The 22500-nt window shown below is 41.8% G+C and overlaps 1 protein-coding gene across 6 annotated transcripts in view; it reads right to left on the bottom strand.

The window, feature by feature from the left end:
* LOC135093175 (sodium/potassium/calcium exchanger Nckx30C-like) overlaps window positions 1–22500 on the bottom strand; it is a 352301-nt gene that overhangs the window by 289128 nt on the left and 40673 nt on the right. For all 6 annotated transcript variants that reach the window (XR_010263241.1, XR_010263240.1, XR_010263249.1 and 3 more), the window contains exon 2: window positions 11927–11965. The gene's annotated coding sequence lies outside the window, so the exon portion shown is untranslated. The remainder of the gene's footprint in view (window positions 1–11926; window positions 11966–22500) is intronic.

The following is a 22500-nucleotide window of genomic DNA, read 5'->3' as shown; positions in this document are numbered from 1 at the left end:
TTCATTTTTTCCCTTCTGTTCCTCTTCTTTCTTTTTCTTTTCCGCTCCTCTTAATTTTCTTTGCCCTCGTCGTTTTCCTCTTTGTCTTCTCTTCTTTCACCTCTTTATTCCATCTCTACATTCACTTTTCTTCCTTCCCATCTTTTTTTTTTCTCCTCCTCCCTCTTTCTCTTTTTTTTTCTCCTTTTTTTCGTCCTTCTCGTATTCCTTCTCCGCCTCTTTTTTTTTTTTTTATTCGTCTTCCTCTTCTGTAATTTTAACGTCTCCTTTTCTTTTATCACAAAGAAATGAAAATGGTAAAACACTTTCACCCAATATCTTTCGTCTTCTGTTTTCTTCCCGTCCCCCCTCACACGCGCAGGTCTCTAATCAGTTTACCTGGCCTGATAACCTCCTTATCTGCCCAAAGACGGAGAGTTATCTTTATCACACCTTATCTTAACCTCGCTTTGTATCATCATTGTTTTTTTCTTTGATATCTATTTTTTTTTATTTACTGTTTTTTTTTATTTGTCAGGTTTTTTTTCCTTGTTTACCTTTTTTTATATCATTTTTTTTCCCCCGAGAATAATATTTACCTTGTAGATTCTCTCATTTGATCTTCTTTCTGCCTATATGTATCGGTCTTTCTTTACCACCTCTGTCTTATTCTCGCATTTACATCCATTCTTATCTTATCTATACGATCTCTTTTCTTTCTCATACTTCTCTTCGTACACCGCCAGTATCTTCACCTCGTCCTCCTCCTTCTGCTCCTCCTCCTGCGCCTGCTATTCTTCATCAGGCTGTCACTCGCTTTCACGCCGTATTAATAGCGAGTGACGGTGACGAAGGAGAAGTACCCAAGCGGAGGAAAAACAGGACGAAAAGTTTTGATACGGAAAGCATCGATAAAGGAAAGGAAAGAAGAGAGGAGGGAAGGAAGAGAAGAGCGAGAGAGAGAGAGAGAGAGAGAGAGAGAGAGAGAGAGAGAGAGAGAGAGAGAGAGAGAGAGAGAGAGAGAGAGAGAGTAAATGCAAGGAATCAATAAAACGTACACGGAAATGCTGCTACAACACAACAACAACAACAATAACAACAACAACAAGGATACCATTCACTGAGGCAAGTAAAGAAAGAACATAATGGAATGAACAACGTAACAGCAATGAGAAAACATGATAGTAAAGAGGTGATTATTACAAGAAACTCCTAAAGACCTTAATATCGACACACACACACAACTACACAAAACACAGCCACAACCACACAAAACACAAGAAGCTCCACCAGAACCTCAATATTCTCACACAACCACACGAAACACAACCAGAGAACTACACTCTTTTAAAAACACAAGAAGCTCCACCAGAACCTCAATATTCTCACACAACCACACGAAACACAACCAGAGAACTACACCCTTTTAAAAAAACAAGAAGCTCCACCAGAACCTCAAAATTCTCACACAACCACACAAAGCACAACCAGACAAGCACACACAAGCCACACCCTTTAAAAACCTAGCCCTATCGCAAAGACCTTAATAAACACACACCCACAGCCACACAAAACACACAACCAACCCTTTAAACACCTTAGCAACTCCTCAGAGGCTGAATATCACACAATACCATCAACACAACCAACACAAGCACCAACACAGCCACTCACAACCTCACTCTTTTAAGCAAACAAACTCCCGCAAGACCTCAATATTCTCTCGCCTCCTGCATGGACAAGAAGAACCGCACAGCTTTATCCTGCAAGCCTTCTGATACTTATAACTCAGCCTCGGCCCGGATCTTAATTAAGGGCGGGAGGCTTCACTTGCTGGAGTAGCGCCTCAAGAGTCATCAGCGGCGCCTCCACGGACCACGCCAAGATTGCATGTGGTGCCATCGCTGGAGTCCGTGATTGATAATTATGAAAGGTTGAGGGTGAGAGGGAAGCAGAGGCGACGAGAGAGAGAGAGAGAGAGAGAGAGAGAGAGAGAGAGAGAGAGAGAGAGAGAGAGAGAGAGAGAGAGAGAGAGAGAGAGAGAGAGAGAGAATGGAGGTAAGTAGACATACAGGCAAAAAATATGAAACACACACACACACACACACACACACACATTAATCACAATAACTAAGAAAAATAAGATAAAAAGTACAAAAAAAGAGAAAACGACAAGACAGCTGAATAACTCTCTCTCTCTCTCTCTCTCTCTCTCTCTCTCTCTGACGCTACTCACGTACTGGGTCACATCGTCGCTTACCTGGAAAACACGAAATAACTTTAATTAGATAAGAGGAACAAAATAATACAGGTTTCTTTATTTATGTTAAGAGGTAAAGGAGGAGGAGGGGGAGGAAAGAGGAGGAGGAGGAGAAGGAGGAGGAGGAGGAGGAGGAGGAGGAGGAGGAGGAGGAGGAGGAGGAGGAGGAGGAGGTCGGTCGGTGGGTCTCTCTCTCTCTCTCTCTCTCTCTCTCTCTCTCTCTCTCTCTCTCTCTCTCTCTCTCTCTCTCTCTCTCTCTCTCTCTCTCTCTCTTCGGTCCTTGAGGAGATCTTACGAAGTCAAGTCTTTACAAAACTTCCAAGATTGGCATTTTTTTCCTCCAGCATTTCACTTTACTGCAACTTCCGGATTCCTGACGTCAGCTGATCACTTTCTGAACAGTGATTAGCGTTGCTGAGCGAGGATGCTGACTACGGAAGAGAGAGAGAGAGAGAGAGAGAGAGAGAGAGAGAGAGAGAGAGAGAGAGAGAGAGAGAGAGAGAGAGAGAGAGAGAGAAGAGGAGAGGAGGAAGAGAAGGGACAGAGAGGGTAAGGGAGGAAGGCAAATAATTCAATAAAAAAAAACAGACGTAGAGATTAAGGCTGCAAGAACTCACGGGATGAAGGAAGGAAAGGAAAGGAAGAATGAAGAGGAAAAAAACAAACAAAAAAAAAAAAAAGGATGGAGTTGCATTTTCCTCTCTTTTGCCTTACATAATTCCTGCTCGCTGTCCCATTTTTTTCCCCTCCACCTGCTAGCGAAGCGAAGAGAGAAAAAAGAGAGGCGGGAAATCGATGACAGACGCGGAGGAGGAGGAGGAGGAGGAGGAGAGGGAATAACAGGAGACGATAGGGACGAAACTACATGAAGGAAGCGAGGGAATTATAACAGGCAATGTACACGTATAGAGAAAAGGAGAAAGAATACGAATAGAAAACGTAGAGAGAGAGAGAGAGAGAGAGAGAGAGAGAGAGAGAGAGAGAGAGAGAGAGAGAGAGAGAGAGAGAGAGAGAGAGAGACGGTCATCACTGCATATATCATAATGTTGCGTAACTAACTCGTGTGACAAGCCCTTAGTTTCGTATGTACTCCCTCCTGCCACTAGTCAGTTCAAGGTCATCAATTCCACCTTCTCCTCCTCCTCCTCCAACTCCATCTCTTCAGATCTGCATATTCTCCAGCTGTTTCTTCATTCCTCCTTGTTCTCCTCCTCCTCCTCCTCCTCTTCATCTTCTTCTTCTTCTTCCTCCTCCTCCTCCTCCTCCTCCTCGCCATCCAACTCCATACTTCTCTCAGTACATGGACATCCTCCCATTCCTCCTTCTCTCTTTAGCTTTGTTCACTTTCTTCCTTCTTCCTTTTCCTCCTTCTTCCATCCGATTATTTCCCTGCTTTTTCTTCGCCTTCTCATGTCTTCCTATACCTCTCCTTCTTTCACTACATATACATATTACTACTCTTCATTTTATTCAATCACCTTCCTTACTTCTTTTCTTTCATCTTCCTTCTTTCATTTCCTCTCTTTCACCTCGTCTTCCTTCATCTGCCTTCTCGTCCTCGTCACTTTCCTTGCGTCACCTTCCCGTCTCGCTGCACCCCCTCCACCCCCACCACTACTCTCGTACATCGTGGGCTAGGCAATAAGCACAGCTGCATCCCTCCTCACGCCTCACGCCTCCCATTCCTTGCCAACACACTATTCCTGCGACACTGATCCTCGCGTAAATATTTCTTTATATCACCTCCTCTCCTCTTGCGCCTACAGGTTCTCCTCCTCCTTCTCCTCCTCCTCTTCTTTCTCCTACAACTTCTGCTTCCCTCCTCCTCCTTCTATACCTCCATTTCCTCCTCCCTTACCCCTCCCCTCCTTCTCCTTCTGCTTCTATACCTCCACTTCCTCCTCCTCCTACATCTTCTGCTCCTTTCCGCTGCAGTCTCGTTAGTCAACACAAAAATGTGATGTTAATGTGCGTGTTTACAAGTGTCAGATCTTAAGGTTTCCAGTGGTATTAATAATGAAGATTTAAAGCACGTCTCAGTATTTCCTTGTACCATGAAACGTTGATAAAGAGGATGAAGGTGGAGGGACCTCTTTATTTTGGGTATTTTTCATTCCTCTGAGTTACTGGGGAGTTATTTAGCTTGGTTTTTTTTTGTTTTGTTGTGTTTTCTGAGATTGTTTAGGTGATATCTTGCGTGGGTAGTACAAATTATGGTCCATTTAATATTCTACTACTGCCGTGCTCCTGCTTACGGTGCACGAGACCCATGAGGAGATAAAACACCAAAGAAGAAGGAAGGATACATGCGATAACAAGAAAGGAAGAAGGGAAGGTGGAAAAACAAAATCAGAGAGAGAGTTCCAGAGTTTATTAGTACTGTTTCTAGCATCAAGACGACTACAACTACCATTTCTATCACCATAACCACTACAACCTCCACTATGACTTCCCTATATCAGAATTCTTAATTAAATTCCTCCTCTCCACCTCCTGTAATGTCCTACGCCCGATCCTCACCCATATTGTGCACGCAAACAGAAAAGTAAACAATTTTCCAATGATAAAGCAGTAAACTAGACAGCAGGAGTTGCAGTGTTTGACAGGGAGATAGAAAGACAGATAAATAAATAAATAGGTGGATAGATAGATAGAAAGATAGATAGATAAATAGACAAGCAAACAGTTGGATAGAGAGATACTTAGTTGATTGACTAGAAGAGCTGTACATCATTAAAAAAACAAAGTATTTAAGAAAGCCACTTTATCGTCAAGAAAGAAGCCACGAACACGAGACAAAAACACGAAAACTAGGAAAAATACAAAAATAAAAAGAAGAAGAAGAAGAAGAAGAAGAAGAAGAAGAAGAAGAAGAAGACAGCCAAGAAGCAAGAACAGCGTAATATATTCCCTTTTTTCTGTGCATTAAAGACACGTGTCGTCATTTACGTGCCAGACGCCGCGCAGAGGGAAGCTTGACGCAGACGCTGTCGCTGACGAGGCAAGGCTGACGCACCGCCTTCATCTCTTCACGTTCAGAAATAATGGCATAAATTGTATCTGGATTTTGGTTAGTGGGAGAGGGAGGGAGAGAGAGAGAGAGAGAGAGAGAGAGAGAGAGAGAGAGAGAGAGAGAGAGAGAGAGAGAGAGAGAGAGAGAGAGAGAGAGGGGGAGAGAGAAGGCAACGTCACTGATGGTAAAAATGTTTCCAGGGTTTTATTCCCTTAGCTGGAAGGGCGCCAAGGTTGTGCCGGGCATGTATATGTGATAAAATACAACAACTAGTCCCGCGCTGCTTGTATGACGAGGAAAAACTGTCACAGGACGGTAAAAACAGGAGGATCAACGCGGGATTTTTTGGCCTCGCAACCGTCTGACTCTGGGGAAGACAGTCAGATTGGGAGGGTATCAAGGCAGGGATTCACACACTTAAAAACTCTCAGGACAGGCAAAAACTGTATTTACATCTATTATACGAGGTTAAAATGCTGTGACCTCATTCTCATTGCATGTTTTTAGACAGTATTTGCCTCACAGGAAGATAGGCAGCTGGGGTGTACACTCTTAAAAGCCCTCAGGACAGGAAAAAAATGGTATTTACATCTATAAATGGGAGCTGAAATACTGTGAACTTGTTTTTAATGTAGAGTTTTGGACATGAAAGCATTTGCCTCATAGGAAGGAAGAAAATCAGGGCAGGGATGCACTCTCAAAGACTCAGTAGGACGGAAAACAAACTATTTACATCTATTACACGAAATTTAAATAATATGAACTCATCTTTAATGTGGATTTTTGGACAGTATTTGCCTGAGAAAAAGAAAACCACACTGGGAGAGTATCAAGGCAGGGATGCACACTCTTAAAAACCTCAGGACAGAAAAGTAGCAGTGTTTACATCTATTACACTAAGTTAAAAGATTATGAGCCAATTCTTAACGTAGATTTTTTTAACACAGAAGCGTTTCCCTCACAAGAAGAAATGCAAGCTAGGGAAGGATGAAGGCAGGGATTCACAATCTTAAAAACTCTCTGGACAGAAAAAACAAACAAACTATATTTACATCTATTACACGAAGTAAACAAAAATGTGAACTTGTTTTTATTGCGTATTTTTGGACATGAAAGCGCCTCAGTCACAAAAAAAAAAAATAAATAAATAAATAAATAAAAAATATAAATAGATAAATAAATAAATAAAGGCACACTGGGGGGATATTAAAGACAGCAACACGCTCCGCTGCTACAAAAGCCAACGCGGGGATGGAATCAACAATATATTTCATTTCACAATTATTAAAATACGAGTGGTGATTTTCATTATGCATTTTTTTTACGAGACGAAAAAAATAAAAAAAAAATAAATAAATAAGAATAAAATAAATAAAATAAAGAACTCAGAAAAAAAAAGAAAAACGCATACGCAGAATTAGATACATTAACACAACTGTATCCTCTCTTACTTCAAAGATATACAGACTGAAAAGAACAAAAGAACATAAGAGAACAAGAAAATAAGGGAAGTTTCAACCGATAGCCAGTCCTTCACGTGGCAGATCCTAACTACCTACTTAACTATTACCACCTATAAGATCCGCTGTCATACATTTGGCTAAAGAATCAGTATTTAGTTTATTTTACAATTAACACACACAGTTTAAAAGACCAAATACCAGTTTATATTATGCAAGTCGAGGAAAGAGGAGAAGGGAGGAGGATGAGGAGGAGGAGGAGGAGGAGGAGGAGGAGGATAGAAAGATGAAAGGAATCAAAGAAACGGCAAAGGTCAATGAGATCTTCCTAGTACTCTCTCTCTCTCTCTCTCTCTCTCTCTCTCTCTCTCTCTCTCTCTCTCTCTCTCTCTCTCTCTCTCTCCCGGCCTACGTAACCTCTTAGTTTAATGTGACACCCACACAGTTTCCCCTTCTACTCGGGTCCTTCCTCCCTCGCGTCGTGACCCGCATGTACCCCGTCACTTTAATAGCTTCAGGGCGAGACAGCGGCGGCTAGGTGTGTGTGTGTGTGTGTGTGTGTGTGTGTGTGTGTGTGTGTGTGTGTGTGTGTGTGTGTGTGTGTGTGTGTGTGTGTGTGTGTGTGTGTGTGTGTGTGTGTGTGTGTGTGTGTGTGTGTGTGTGTGTGTGTGTGTGTGTGTGTGTGTGTGTGGTGGCAAGATAATACACACACTAAACAAGTTAATTATAGTTTCCTGTATGTGTTTTTATCCTTGTGTAATCGAGAGAGAGAGAGAGAGAGAGAGAGAGAGAGAGAGAGAACTGAAAGGGAGAACGTTAGGTAAGGTAACTTGCAAAAATTCTGGTATTAAAAATTATTAGGATACTAGTGTAATGTTTTATATATTTTGAAAGCAATGGTTCTCTCTCTCTCTCTCTCTCTCTCTCTCTCTCTCTCTCTCTCTCTCTCTCTCTCTCTCTCTCTCTCTCTCTCTCTCTCTCTCTCTCTCTCTCTCTATCCATTTCTTCCTCCCTTCCTCCTTTATAATCTTTCCTTACAGTCACAACTTCATATTTCTTCCTGCAGCCGCCCCTCCTCCCTGTCTCTCCGTCTCCTTCCCAATCCTTCATCCACCTCGCCCCGACCATGGCCTGCTGCACCTTCACCCTGCCGGAACAAAGCATTCCCTCACAGGTTACCTCGACACACTCAGAAGACGTGACAGAAACACACGACGGTGATTCTTGCTTCTGATTCTGATTCGTGAGTCGGTGAAGGAGACGCCTGGGTGACTGTCTTCCTCCTTCTTCTTCTGGTTACATCAATCCCTCAATTATCGTACTTCGCTTCTATATATTTTCTTTTTTAATAGTGAAAGAGTAATGTGATTCTCTGTCAACTTTTCTCTGCAACACTTTATGACTGTCTATCCACGCTGCATTGTGTTCCTTCCTTGAATCTTGTCGTCCTTTTCCCTCCGACTCGTAGGACTTGTAGCGGTAGTCTAGTCACATAGATAGCTTCGTTAGGCCAGTAGTGCTATTCCTGTTTTTTTTTTTTTTGTATTCTTTTTTTCTTTCTTTGTATTTTTTTTTTAGTATTCCTCCTTCTTATCCTCCTCCTCCTCCTCCTCCTTCTTCTCCTATTCTTCCTTCTCCTATTCTATTATTCTGTTTTTTTTTTCTTTGTATTTCCTTTTTTTTTGTTTGAATTTTTTTAAGTATTCCTCCTTCCCCAACAGCTCCTCTTCATCATCATCATCATCATCATCATCCTTCTTCTCCTCCTATTCCTCCTCCTACTCCTATTCTACTATTCCTATCTGTTTTTTTTCCATTGTATTCCTTTTTTTCCCTTTGTATTTTTTTTAGTATTCCTCCTTCTCCAACAACTCCTCTTCATCATTATCATCATCACCATCATCATCATCATCATCATCATCATCATCATCCTATTCCTTTTCCTGCCTTTCACAAAAACTGTTACTATATTCGTCATCACTCACAGTACCGTATTCATTTTTTTTTTTTTTTAAGCTATTTTGTTCCCTTCATCACTGCAATTCACCTTTCCTACGTTATTTATTTATTTATTTTTTTCATTCTGTAGTGGTATTATGTTTTCATAGTTTGTAAAGGTCAGGTCATTAGCTTCGTTTTTTTTTTTTTTTTCTATTCTACTGTTACCTTTATTCTGAAGCTTTAATTTTTTTTTAATTATTATTATTCATGACAATCATTCGCTTTTTTTTTCTTGTATTCTCTAACTATATATGATTTCTTTATATTTTCTTGAAGTGTGTCTTTTTTCATTCACTTTTTAACTCTTTTTTTTCTCCTTCTATTCCGTAGCAGTCATTTTTCCATTTTTTCTTAAAGGTTGAGTCTTTAAATATTTTTCTCTTTCTTAACGCACCGTATTATTAACTTCTTACGTTCCATGGGTCATTAGTTTATTATTTGGTCATGGCTTTTTTCGTCTCCTTTTGCAGGAATTTTCTTCAGTGGGAACGTGCCTTCAGCATTTTCATCGGTAGCGCTGCAGGAAGGAAGAAGGAAGGAAGCGAGAGAGAGGTTGGAAGAAAAGAAGGAGGAATGGAAAGGACGAAATGGAAGAGAAGGGGAAGGAAAGGAGAGCATGAAGTAGGAAAGGAGGGAGGAAAGAAGGAAGGATAGGGAGCAGGAAAGGAGGGAGAGGGACGGGAGAGCTAGAGAGAGAAAGAAGCAAGGTAGGAAGGGGAGGAGAGGAAGAACAGGACAGAGAAAATGAAAGAAGGAAGGAACAGGATAGAAATGGAGGAAGGGAGGAGAGGAAGGACAAGAAGAAAGGAAGAAAGAAAGAAAGGAAGGACAGAAAAGAGGGAAGGAAGGAAGGAACAAGGAAGTAAGCGAAGAAGAGAGGAAAGGAAAGACAAGGGAGAGGAAGAAAAGAAATGAAGAATTGAGATAGGAGAGGATGAAAGAAGGAAAGAAAGGAGTGAGGTATTAAGAGAGGGAGGGAAGAAAGAAAGGAGGGAGTGAAGGAAGGACCGAGAGGAGGGAAGGAGGTGAAGGAGGGAGTGTAGAAGTGAAGGGGGTACAATTTTTTAATATTCTCTTCACCGAGGGACGGCTTTTAATAATATTCCTTCAGTGGGGCCAAGTTTTTAACACGTTCAGTAAGGACATTTTTACCACCGCCCTCACCTCACCTTACATACAAGCCTGCTGTGCCTGTTTTTTATTATCAGAGAGGCACTTTCTTTCCTTAGCGGGTACAGGCTTTCATCTCCCTCAGGAAAGGCCCTCTGCTAACCTTCTGACCGCGTCCTTCATACATACTGACTTACATACATCCTGCACTGCACAAATGAAGAGGCAAATATTATTCAGGATTTAAACGTTCTTTTTTTTCTTCATTTTCTTCGCTGGTAAATTTCTGAATTCTTCCCTGATTCTGTGTGGCTGTTTTTATTTGTTTTCTTTCTTTTTTTTTTTTTTTACCTTGCCTTACGCTTTTCTTCAGGAGAGTCAAGCCAAGCCACCAGCAGAATTGAGTAGACGAACTAGACTAAGCCAAGCCACCAGCAGAATTAAATAGATGAACTGGACTATAAACGCTACGTACTTTTTTTTTTTCTTTCAGGCAACAAATAAATGATTTTTTTTTTTTACACATATTTGGAAGTCTTGAATAACTTTATACTCAACAGAAAGAGAAAGCTAGAAATAAGTGATCTTTCTTTTTATACGAATCTCAGTGCCTAAACTAACTACCTATACACACACACACAAAAAAAAAAAAAACAGCAAATAAACGAACTTTTTAATACATATATGAAGATTTTAACTAATTTACTTTACACACAGAAACAAAAACTATCACACTCCCTACACCTTTAACAGAGGCGTTTTAAGACACCTCTGGAACCATTAGCATATAAAGACTGTAACCTATTTCTACTCAACTTTTTTTGGGTAAGCGGCAAGCGAGTGAGCGGGCATTTTTTTCTCCTTTGAAGGCCCTAAGAAGATTCCTCGACACCTAACCTAACCTAACCTAAACTAACCTAACCAAGAAACATTAATAAACAGATAATCATAAGCAGAGGTGATGTGATAATATTTCCTTTCAAACTACCATAGACTAAAGTAATAAGCATCTCCAAATAAACATCTAACACCTAAACACCAACTCAGGGAAACCTTAATAAATAGATAACCATAGGCAGAGGTGACGTGATGGTGTTTCCCTTTCACACAACCGTAAAGAGAAATAATAGGGAAGAATGTAGTATGAGCTCAGTGTCTACTTGTGGTACACTGAGGTGAGGCGTGGTGAGGAGGAGGAGGAGCACAGTAATAGTATCAAGGAGATGAGGAGTGGGGCATGGAGAGCTGAGGTGAAAGGGTGAAAGGGTGAAAGGGTTCATAAGAATAAGGAATAATAAAGGAAGAGTGGAAGAGTGAAGGGAAAAGGTTGATGTGTAATGTGTGTGTGTGTGTGTGTGTGTGTGTGTTGCTAAGTCTTGTTATCGGAAAGTAAGGTGAACATCCATAGATTTAGCAAGGCAACCAAAGACAGACAGACAGACAAACAGATATCAAAATACACAACAAAATACACTCATAGAGACAGAGAGAAACAACAGTGAGATGATAAAGAAGCGATAGCGAGATAAAAAGAACAGCAGGACGGGAAGCGAAGGAAGGTGGGAGAGATGGAGATCGGGAGAGCGAGAGGCGAGAGAAAATAAATAAATAAATAAAGGCAGAGCGTGAAGGCTGCAGCAGGAAGGGCTGGGAGATAAGGTGTTGATGCGAGGCAGCCTTAATAGAATAATTAACCCGATGGCGGTGATGACATGGTAGGCACAGTGAGGGGCGAGGCGCGGCAGACTAGCGGGAGGGACGCAGCCGACGACGTGGCACTCATGAACCGGGAATATATCGTAAGAGCATAAGAAAACATGGAAAGCAACAGGAGAGAGAGAGAGAGAGAGAGAGAGAGAGAGAGAGAGAGAGAGAGAGAGAGAGAGAGAGAGAGAGAGAGAGAGAGATTCCACGGAGAAAATGAAAGGAAAAGCGTTTATTTTCCAGAAAGAAAAATCATCTTCTAGTAAACGAAACAAGAATAAAGTAGACGTGTGTGTGTGTGTGTGTGTGTGTGTGTGTGTGTGTGTGTGTGTGTGTGTGTGTGTGTGTGTGTGTGTGTGTGTGTGTGTGTGTGTGTGTGTGCAGTACAGGGGTACTCACCGAAGGCTGTGTGTGTTGAGGGAGAGGTGGCCGTGGGTCCTGTAAAGAGAAAACATAATTATAAGTAAACAGATAAAAAATAATGAGAGAGCCGGAGCGAACAAGAGAGAGAGAGAGAGAGAGAGAGAGAGAGAGAGAGAGAGAGAGAGAGAGAGAGAGAGAGAGAGAGAGAGAGAGAGAGAGAGAGAGAGAGAGACTATCCTTCCAAAAACAGTTTCTAATAGTAATAATAATAATAATAATAATAACAATAATAATAATAATAATAATAATAATAATAATAATAATAATATTCATCCCTACCAGTATTATTATTATCATTATAGTATTAGCAGCATTAGCAGCATTAGTAGTAGTAGTAGTAGTAGTAGTAGTAGTAGTAACAACAGCAGCAGTATAAGTAGTAGTAATAACAGCAGCAGCAATAGCAGATCCGAAAATAGAAAGCAAAGCACATCTATTAATATCCCCCCTGCTTCTCCCTCGGCGCTCCCTCCCTTCAGCGCCCCTAGTTACCTGGTTACCTGCAGAGGACCTAAGCCTTCCTGATCACCCGGAGCCAATCATTCCCTGGAGGAGGAGGAGGAGGAGGAAGAACGCAAATAACACAGATGAAGAATAAGCAGCATTGAACCAGTTGACTTAGGATATTCTTTGCTACAATTATTCTATACTTAATTCTCTGAAGTGAAGGATGTAGACGGGATAGTAAAGACGAAGGCGCCTCCCCACCAAGCTCTTTTCAGATGAGAAGGAAAGAGGAGAAGGAGTAAGAAGAGGAGGAGGAGAAAAAAAAATGTAAGGAGAGAGCGGAGAGGGAAAGGAAAATGAAGAAAATGGGAGAAGACAAACTGGTAATAATGGAAGTAAAGGAATATTAAAGGAAAATGAAGAGGAGGAATTAGTAAAAGGAAGAGAAAAAGGAATAGGATGCAAGAAAAAAATGGCGGAGGGAAAGAGAAGGAAAAGATAACAGGAAAAGAATAACAGGTAATAATCAGAGGAAAGAGAAAAGAATCGAAAATGCAAAGGTGAAAGGGGACATGGAGGACGGTAAGTGATGGGTGGAAGGGAAGGAGAGAGAGAGAGAGAGAGAGAGAGAGAGAGAGAGAGAGAGAGAGAGAGAGAGAGAGAGAGAGAGAGAGAGAGAGAGAGAGAGAGAGAGAGAGAGAGAGAGAGAAGGACGGAAGGGCAGGAAAGAGATTACCATCTATATATAGGCGTCATCCATCACTGCCTTTCCCCGCCCTCCCTAAAAACGAAAGAGAAAATACATGTGTGATATTAGCGGCGGCGGCGGCGGTGGTGGCGGCGGCTGCGGCGGCGGTGGCGGTGGTGGTGGTGGTGGTGGTGGCTATCTTTATCACAAGGGGGAAGTCTCTCTCTCTCTCTCTCTCTCTCTCTCTCTCTCTCTCTCTCTCTCTCTCTCTCTCTCTCTCTCTCTCTCTCTCTCTCATTCTATCGTGTATCGTTCTCTGGGTTGGAAGAAACACAACGCTGGGATCTGTGCTCTCAATCCACCACCACCACCACCACCACCACTACCTAAACCACCACTACCACCACCACCACCACCACCAGGACCCAGGCACCGACGGGGATGGCACTGCTACGTGGGTTTCCCTCAGGACGCCATCACCTCCATGACGCTTATAAGCATTCACCTCTCGCCGGGCCAGTGCATAGAGAGAGAGAGAGAGAGAGAGAGAGAGATGCTTCACTCGTTGCTTCTCATTTACTGTACTCATCTGTGTGGTGGTGGTGGTGGTAGTGGTGGTGATGGTGGTGGTGATTTATTTATTTCGTTAGTTAATTAGTTATTTTATCTTATTTATTTATAATTTTTTCTTTCCTTCCGTGTTTTCTTTTCCTATACGAGTATACGAGTATGTATTTTTTTGGTTCCATTAAGTGGCTCTGTTTTTTCATTAGCCTTTTTCTTTTTCTTCATGTTTATCTTTATTTTTGTTTTGCTTTTGCTTTCTCTCTCTCTCTCTCTCTCTCTCTCTCTCTCTCTCTCTCTCTCTCTCTCTCTCTCTCTCTCTCTCTCTCTCTCTGCCTTTTCCTTTTCCTCTATTTTCTCTTTATTCTTTTTTTTTATCTTTGCTTTTGGTATGTTTCTTTTTGGTTCGTATCAGTAACGTTACTTTATTACTACTACTATTGTCACACGAATGCTGATGCAGTATCAAAACGAAAAAAATAAAAATAAATAAAAAAACAAATAAAGGCAATGTATTCAATTCACTCTTCGCTACAACTCATCACAAACTCAGCAACTCAAATTTTGTACTAAAATCCACCACTGAGTTAAACATTAAGTAAATAACATATTAGTGCACATGCATAAGAGTACTAATGATTCACCTGTTCCTTCACTTCCTTTCCTTATTCAACCCTACTAAGCTCTACTACTACTACTACTACTACCACTACTTCTACTACCACTACCACTACAACTACTACTACATCAAACACTGACCCTTTTCCCTTTCCCTCTCCCTTCTCTCTCCTCTCCCAAGGTCGTCCCCCTCCATCTCTCCCCGCCCCCTCTATCAGGCCTCTTTGATCCAGGCTGCTTCCCCGAAATGCCTGGTCGACCTTTGCCTAGAAAGACTGACAGGCACGTGATTCTTCAGTGATTTCAAATTCCTTCCCTTTGAGGCGTAAGCAACTTGTGGCTTTGCTGGGCTAGAGTTTATTTAGCTTTTTTTTTTTTTCTCTCTCTTTTTATTTTTTTTACGTTCACTATTTTTTCTGTTTTTTTTGGTTCAGTTTGTGTTGCTTGTTTGTTTGATGTTGATTATTTATTTATTTATTTATTTTTTCGTGGATGTGTCTGTGTTATTGTCTATGTGTCTTTCCTTCCTATTTTTTTTTGTTTTTTCATGTCTGTTTTCTTTCTTTGCGTTTTTTTGTACGTTTCTCTGTCTCTCTCTCTCTCTCTCTCTCTCTCTCTCTCTCTCTCTCTCTCTCTCTCTCTCTCTCTCTCTCTCTCTCTCTCTCTCTCTCTCTATCTATCTATCTATCTATATATCTGTCTGTGTGTGTGTGTGTGTGTGTGTGTGTGTGTGTGTGTGTGTGTGTGTGTGTGTGTGTGTGTGTGTGTGTGTGTGTGTACATCTGTTTGTCTCCTCTTTTTCTACTGACTATATCTTACCTTTATGTTTTCTTTTTCATTCCAACATGAGTACACACACACACACACACACACACACACACACACACACACACACACACACACACACACACACACACACACACATTCACATTTTTCGTGTGTGTATGCGTCATTGTATGCTTCCCCCTCCCCCCCCTCTCTCTCTCTCTCTCTCTCTCTCTCTCTCTCTCTCTCTCTCTCTCTCTCTCTCTCACCCTCTCACCCTCCCAGCAAGGTCAAGGCCGGGGGAAGAGAGAGAGAGAGAGAGAGAGAGAGAGAGAGAGAGAGAGAGAGAGAGAGAGAGAGAGAGAGAGAGAGAGAGAGAGAGAGATGAATGACCTAACCTAAGTAATGGCTGTAACGTGAAGGGCGGAGTCACAGGAAAGGGCCACTCACTCTCACACTAACTCACTCACACACACACACGCACGCACACTCACTCATTCATTCAAGGCCACGATTGATCCAAGGTGAAGTACAGCAATGGGGGGTCGTTACCGGGACCTTCACCTGTAATTACCTAAGCGGCAGCAGTTACGTACATACATAAGCGGAGGGGGAGGTGATTCCTAGCGAGTCCTACCAAGGATCTCTCGTTGGCCTGGGATGAAAGGGAGGAGTAGGAAGAAGGTATGAAAATGAAGGGGAAGGGTTAGGAAGGGAAAGTGAAGGAGGGACAAGAAATAGGAGGAAGGAAGGGAATGAAAGGAGAGATTTTGTAGGTGAGAATTGGGAAGGAAGGAACGGAAGGGGAAGAAGGGAGGTGTAAAGGGAATGAGAAAATTTATGAAGAGAACTGGGAAGGAAGGAAGAAGTGAAGATGAAAAGGAGGAATAGGAAGAAGGAAAGAGGATAGAGTGAAGGTTTAGAAAAGAAAGAGAAGGAAGAGCAAAGAAAGAGAAGGAGGAAAGAGGTGAAAGGAAGAGGTTTAGAAAGAGAACAGGAAGGAAAGACTGAAGCGAAAAACTCTAAGAGGAAGGGAAGGAATGGGAAGCGGGAAGGGAGACAAACGTAAACAGATCGAAAAGGAAGGGAATGAATGGGAAGAAGAAGAGAGAATGAAGAGAAAGATTAAGGAGGAGAAAAAGAAGAAAAGAAATGAAAATATCGAAAAAAAAGGAAAGAAAAGGAAGCGAATGGGATGAAAATGAAAGGTTTAGAAGGAGGAAAAGTGAAAAGGGAGCTGTGTGAAAAGACCGTGGAAGAAAGGGGAAAGCAAGAGAAGGGAAGTTAAGTGAGAGACAAATTCTCTGAGTCCTTTGAGCAGCCGGTCATCGCAAGGGAATGTAAAGGAAGAATGGAAGGGATGGAGAGGACGAAAGAAAGAGTTGGGAGGAAGAAAAAGATAGGAAAAGACTGGAATGTGTTCAAGTAAAGGATTATAAAAGAAAAAAATGGAGCAAAAAAGACATACAAGAAAGTTAAGAACAGAAAAAGGGAGAATATATTTAAGAAAAAGGATTGTAAAAGGAAAGGGGACGAGAGAAGGAAGAATATATGGAAGAGAAGTTCAAAAGAAAAGGTTATCAAAGAAAGGGCTATAAAAATTAAGAGGATGAAAAGAGACAGAACTGGCAGGAAACTAAGAACAGGAAGAGTAGAAAAGACTCAAGGAAAAAAAAATAAAAGTTAAGGTACCGAAGAAAAGAGATAGGGAAGAAGTTAAAGCCTGAAAAAAAGAGGAAGTGGCAAGGGGGAAAAGTTATAGAGGATAAGGAAACAAAGAAGAGATCACAGAAAGGAAGATAAAAGTAGAAGAGGCAGGAAAGAAAAAAGTTAAAAAGAAAAGCGACAAAGGAAAAAGAATTGGAGGAAGTTAAAGACAGAAAAAGAGAAGAAAGGAATAAAGGTTGAGACAACAAAGATAAGACTAGGAAATGGGAAGAAAGAGTCAAGAGGAAAGGATTCTAAGGGGGAAGGGGTCAAGGAGAAGGCTTCTAAGGGGGAAGGGGCATAAGGGGTCTACGTGAAGGGGGTAATTGTGTGTAATGGTGACGGTACACTGCACGCGATCGAAACTATGTATTCGTGGCGAGTTAACACAGTCATTAGGGTACAATACTCCCGGTGATGGATGGCAGAGAGAGAGAGAGAGAGAGAGAGAGAGAGAGAGAGAGAGAGAGAGAGAGAGAGAGAGAGAGAGAGAGAGAGAGAGAGAGAGAGAGAGAGAGAGAGAGAGAGAGAGAGAGAGAGAGAGAGAGAGAGAGAGAGAGAGAGAGAGAGACCTTTTTATTAACTTTTTTTTACCTACTTGACTTCCTAGTATCGCTATTCTCTTCTTTCTTCTTTTCTTACTCTCCCTCCTCCTCCTCCTCTTCCTCCCCTACTTGTCTTCCTATTATTGCTTTTCTCTTTCTTTTCTTATTCTTCCTTTTCCTTCTCCTCCTCCTCCTTATATACAAACTACTGTCATTAAAAAATTTACTCACTTCACAACATATATCATCATTACTCAACACGACACACACACACACACACACACACACACACACAAACACAGACTCGTACATACATTAACCTACCAAGCTGCATTACAGGAGTACCAAAAAGCAGCAGATGTACTAAAGGAGAGTTAGCTGGTCGCCTTCCACTTCACCACCCTCTCTTCTCTCCCTCCACACACCGATAAAGATCCGTGACAAAGATACAACCACTTTGCAAACGAGTGAATAAATGATGCAGGTAAACAGTTGCAGAGATTCGATAATTTACACTTTGATTTTAATAAATTACATGTGCATTTAGACACGCATATGCACGCACCCACAGACACACACGCGCACACACACAAACACACACACGGATAAGAAGATGCTCAGATAGTGAATAAGATAGAAAAAAAAAATAAAGTAAATTTAACGGTAATAGAATGATAGCAAAGGGTGCTGAAGTAAATAAGAAAAATAATATATAGGTATGCAAGGAATAATAATAATAATAAAAATAAAAATACCCGTAGTTAAAATATAAATAAATAAATAAAATTAATAAATAAATTAAAATAATACACTACAAACTCTGACAAAATAAAAATACAAGTAAATAAACATAAAAATTCCTTCCACTAGAATTAAAAGGAATATCACTTAATCTCTCTCTCTCTCTCTCTCTCTCTCTCTCTCTCTCTCTCTCTCTCTCTCTCTCTCTCTCTCTCTCTCTCTCTCAGCGCTGGCAGTACTAGTGACAGACCTTTAACTTTTTCCCATCATTGGTCTGGCGAGGGCGGGAAGGGAAAATAAGGGAGAGGAAATGAGGGAAAGAGGGGAAGGAGGGAGGGAGGGAGGAGAGAAGAGGAGGTACAGGAGGAAAAAAAAATGAAGGAATCTTTCACTCCTACATCCTTCGAGAGAGAGAGAGAGAGAGAGAGAGAGAGAGAGAGAGAGAGAGAGAGAGAGAGAGAGAGAGAGAGAGAGAGAGGCTCCCAGAACAAAGCAAAGTCAAGTGAAACACGACGAAACAAAAATAAATAAAGGACAATGAACAAAGGAACGAAGATTTTCCCTCTCTCTCTCTCTCTCTCTCTCTCTCTCTCTCTCTCTCTCTCTCTCTCTCTCTCTCTCTCTCTCTCTCTCTCTCTCTCTCTTATCCTCGAACTGCATGAGAAAAAGAAAAAGAGAGAAAGAAGAAAATATAAAGAAAATTGTCATCCTCTTTCATTTCCATGCCTATCGTTATCTCCTCCTCCTCCTCCTCTTCCTCCTCCTCCTCTTCTTCCTCCTCCTCCTCCTCAATCATCTCTTCAGAAAAGCATCAACGCTCATTCAGAGAGAGAGAGAGAGAGAGAGAGAGAGAGAGAGAGAGAGAGAGAGAGAGAGAGAGAGAGAGGGTGATTTATGTTTATGGTATGCCAGTATCGTGACGTGGAATGGAAAATTGTTCTATATAGCATTGATTTCTTGTTCTTTTCTTTATTTTACCTTGTTGTATCTTGTTCTTGTTCTTGCAGTTATTTCTCCTTCTTCTTCTTCTTCTTCTTCTTCTTGTTTATTTTCTATTATAATTACAAGTGTATGTTTCTATTCTATCCTTTTCACTTTTAACCACTGCTTCAATTTCCTTTTCTTCTTCTTTTTCTTCTTCTTCTTCTTCTTCTTCCTTCTCCTCCTCCTCCTCCTCTTCCCCAAAGTAACACCAAATGACCTTCCTCAGTAATTATCTAAAGGCCGATATGGGAAAAAAATTGAGACACAAGGCAATCCGATTAATTAATTTTGTTCTCGTGGGAAAAAAAATGCTATATACAGTATGTCTACTTCTTACCCCCCCACCTCTCTCTCTCTCTCTCTCTCTCTCTCTCTCTCTCTCTCTCTCTCTCTCTCTCTCTCTCTCTCTCTCTCTCTCTCTCTCTCTCACCTCTGACCTTTAACGCAGATCACCTCATGGCGTTGCCCCCTCCCTTTCTACTTCCCCTCCTCCTCTCCCCTCTCTCCTCCCCTCTCTCTCCTCCCTTCTCTCTCCTCCCTTCTCTCTCCTCCTGTGCTTGTTCCCTTACGCCTGCTCCCTTTCCCTCTCTCTCTCCTCTTTTTCCTCCTCCTCCTCCTCCTCTGATTGCTTCCCTTCCCCTCCCTATTCCTCTCTTCCTTCTCTGCATGTTCCCCTTTTATTTTTTTTTCCTCTCCTCCTCTTGCTACATCCGTCTCTCTTTAACCCTTCCTCCTTCCTTGTTCCTTTACATTCGTCTCTCTCTCTCTCTCTCTCTCTCTCTCTCTCTCTCTCTCTCTCTCTCTCTCTCTCTCTCTCTCTCTCTCTACTTCTTTTTTCTCCTCTTCCACTTCCGTTTGCTTTCCCTTTTCCTCCCTACCTTGTTATTCTTTTCTTTCCCTCCTCCTCCTCCTCCTCCTCCTCCTCAACACAGGTGACAATCCCCCTCCTCTCTTTTTCTGTATGTGTGTGTGTGTGTGTGTGTGTGTGTGTGTGTGTGACACGACATACTTCATCCATGTCACGATAGCAAAACAACTGCACCAGACACCATAACAATGTACACACATACAAACACACACACACACACACACACACACACACACACACACACACACACACACACACACACACACACACACACACACACACATTTGTCATGTACGCACCTCTGCACATCGGTTCATCAAAACCACCTGCTTCACCACCACCACCACCACCACCACCACCACCACTACCAAATAAAGGTATGTTAGAATTCAGTACAGAGAAAGAATAACTAGAAAGATACAAGGAATGAGAAATATTCCTTATAATAAAAGACTTTTTTTTCATTTAATATTCCTTTTGAGGCGTAGATTGGCAGGGGATTCGATAAAGGTCTTAAAGTCATATAAGTGATATAACAAGATTGATATAGATAAAATCAGTGTCAGGAGTCAGGATAGGACAAGAAATATTCCGTACAAGCTTCATAAAGTTAGATTTTAGAGTGGGAGTTTGTAAAAGAGTTGGTTCTCAGTTACAGTTGCAGATGAATGGAATAGATGCAGCAGCCAGGTTGCTAGTCCAGAGTCATTAGGGAGGTTTAAGCGAAACATTAAACAAATTTATGGATGGGGCTGATAGATGGATATATATAAGTGTGTTTTATGCAAGAACTGCCACGTGTAGGACTGATGTCTTCTTGCGGCTCTTCTTATTCTTGTCCTTATGTAACACCACCACCATCACCACCACCACCACCACCACCATCATCACCACCACCACCACCACCAGCTCACTCAAACCTGCCTCAATTCCTTGTCACGTCAGCACCAACTTTCCCTTGTTCTTCACTCTATTGCTCACCTCCTCCTCCTCCTCCTCTTCCTCCTCCTTCTTCTGTACTTTCGCCAAGCAACAGACAAATAAACAACAGCTTCAATACATACAAGCAAATACAATATTTACAAGACAAAGAGATTTACCGCGCCATGAATCTTAAAGTCTCTCTCTCTCTCTCTCTCTCTCTCTCTCTCTCTCTCTCTCTCTCTCTCTCTCTCTCTCTCTCTCTCTCTCTCTCTCTCTCTCTCTCTCTCCACTAAGGCAAGAGCTGTACAACACCACGACCAAACTCTGTTGCATCGCCTCTCTCCTCTCCCTCTCCCTCTCACTTCCCTTCCCACTCCTCTCCCTTCCCCTCTCCCTCTCCCACTTCAGCTCCCTCTCCAACTTCCCCTCTCTCTCCTCTACCACAAGTGGTGAACGTGTTTTGGTTCGCTTCACTCCTACCTGCACGCACACACACACACAAACACACACACACACACACACACACACACACACACACACACACACACACACACACACACACACACACATACGTATGGATAAATTCAAGGAAAGCTGTTATTTGAGAGTAAAGTACGAAACATCAGAAGTTTGACTCCATCCTGTAAATAATGTAAGTTTAAATAGGCAGTTGAGAGAGAGAGAGAGAGAGAGAGAGAGAGAGAGAGAGAGAGAGAGAGAGAGAGAGAGAGAGAGAGAGAGACGGATGTGTAAGTCATGCATGTTTCCTCTCTGCGCTAGCGACTGTATGTGTGTGTGTGTGTGTGTGTGTGTGTGTGTGTGTGTGTGTGTGTGTGTGTGTGTGTGTGTGTGTGTGTAAAGTCACGCACACACAACCAGTCCAGTCTTTGATATGGAACGGGTGAGGCTGAAGACGTGGATTTATCGTTTTCCGCTTAATTTTCTTTACGGTCTATTGAGAGTAATTACGATGTCTTTTTACCAGGAGGAGGAAAAGGAAGAGGAAGAGGAAGAGGAAGAGAAACAAGAACAAGAACAAGAACAAGAACAAGAATAACTAGAAGAGTAGAAAAAGGAGAACCATTTTATATGATTTCAATCAGACCACGGATGAAAGCTAGCTGGTGTGAGGGAGCTATCGTGTGTGTGTGTGTGTGTGTGTGTGTGTGTGTGTGTGTGTGTGTGGGTGGGTGGGTTGGTAGGTGGGTGTGTGTGTGCCATCCTCCTACACTCAGTTGTTAAACATTCTGGCAGCATAAAGTGGCAAGTTTCTCGCTTCCACACACTCACTGTTTATATTCCAAGCACCAAGGCCGCGGTGGTGTTAGTCCTCGCATGCCCGGCTGGCGACAAGTACGGCATCAAGGAAAAAAAAGAGCAAGAATACGGATGAAGAAAGAGAAGGACGAAATTACTGACCGAATAAATAAGAGAAGGATCAGAAGAAAAAAGAAAAAAACCACCGTAAAAATAGCTTACAAATAAGAAAAAAAAGTAGGAAAAGAAAGGAAATGCTGTAACTTAATCCAGAAAGTGAAAAAGTGGGAAGCGGAAAAAATATATATTTCTAGAATGTAACTACTACTACTACTACTACTACTACTACTACTACTACTACTACTACTACTACTACTACCATCACTACCACCACTACTAGATCACATTTTCAGCTCAGCCCCAACGAATCTTAGCGTGGTTA

Source organism: Scylla paramamosain, chromosome 42, assembly GCF_035594125.1.
Source record: "Scylla paramamosain isolate STU-SP2022 chromosome 42, ASM3559412v1, whole genome shotgun sequence".
Lineage (NCBI taxonomy): Eukaryota > Metazoa > Arthropoda > Malacostraca > Decapoda > Portunidae > Scylla > Scylla paramamosain.
Note: the sequence above shows the minus strand (reverse complement) of the source record. Positions and strands in the feature narration are given on the sequence as shown.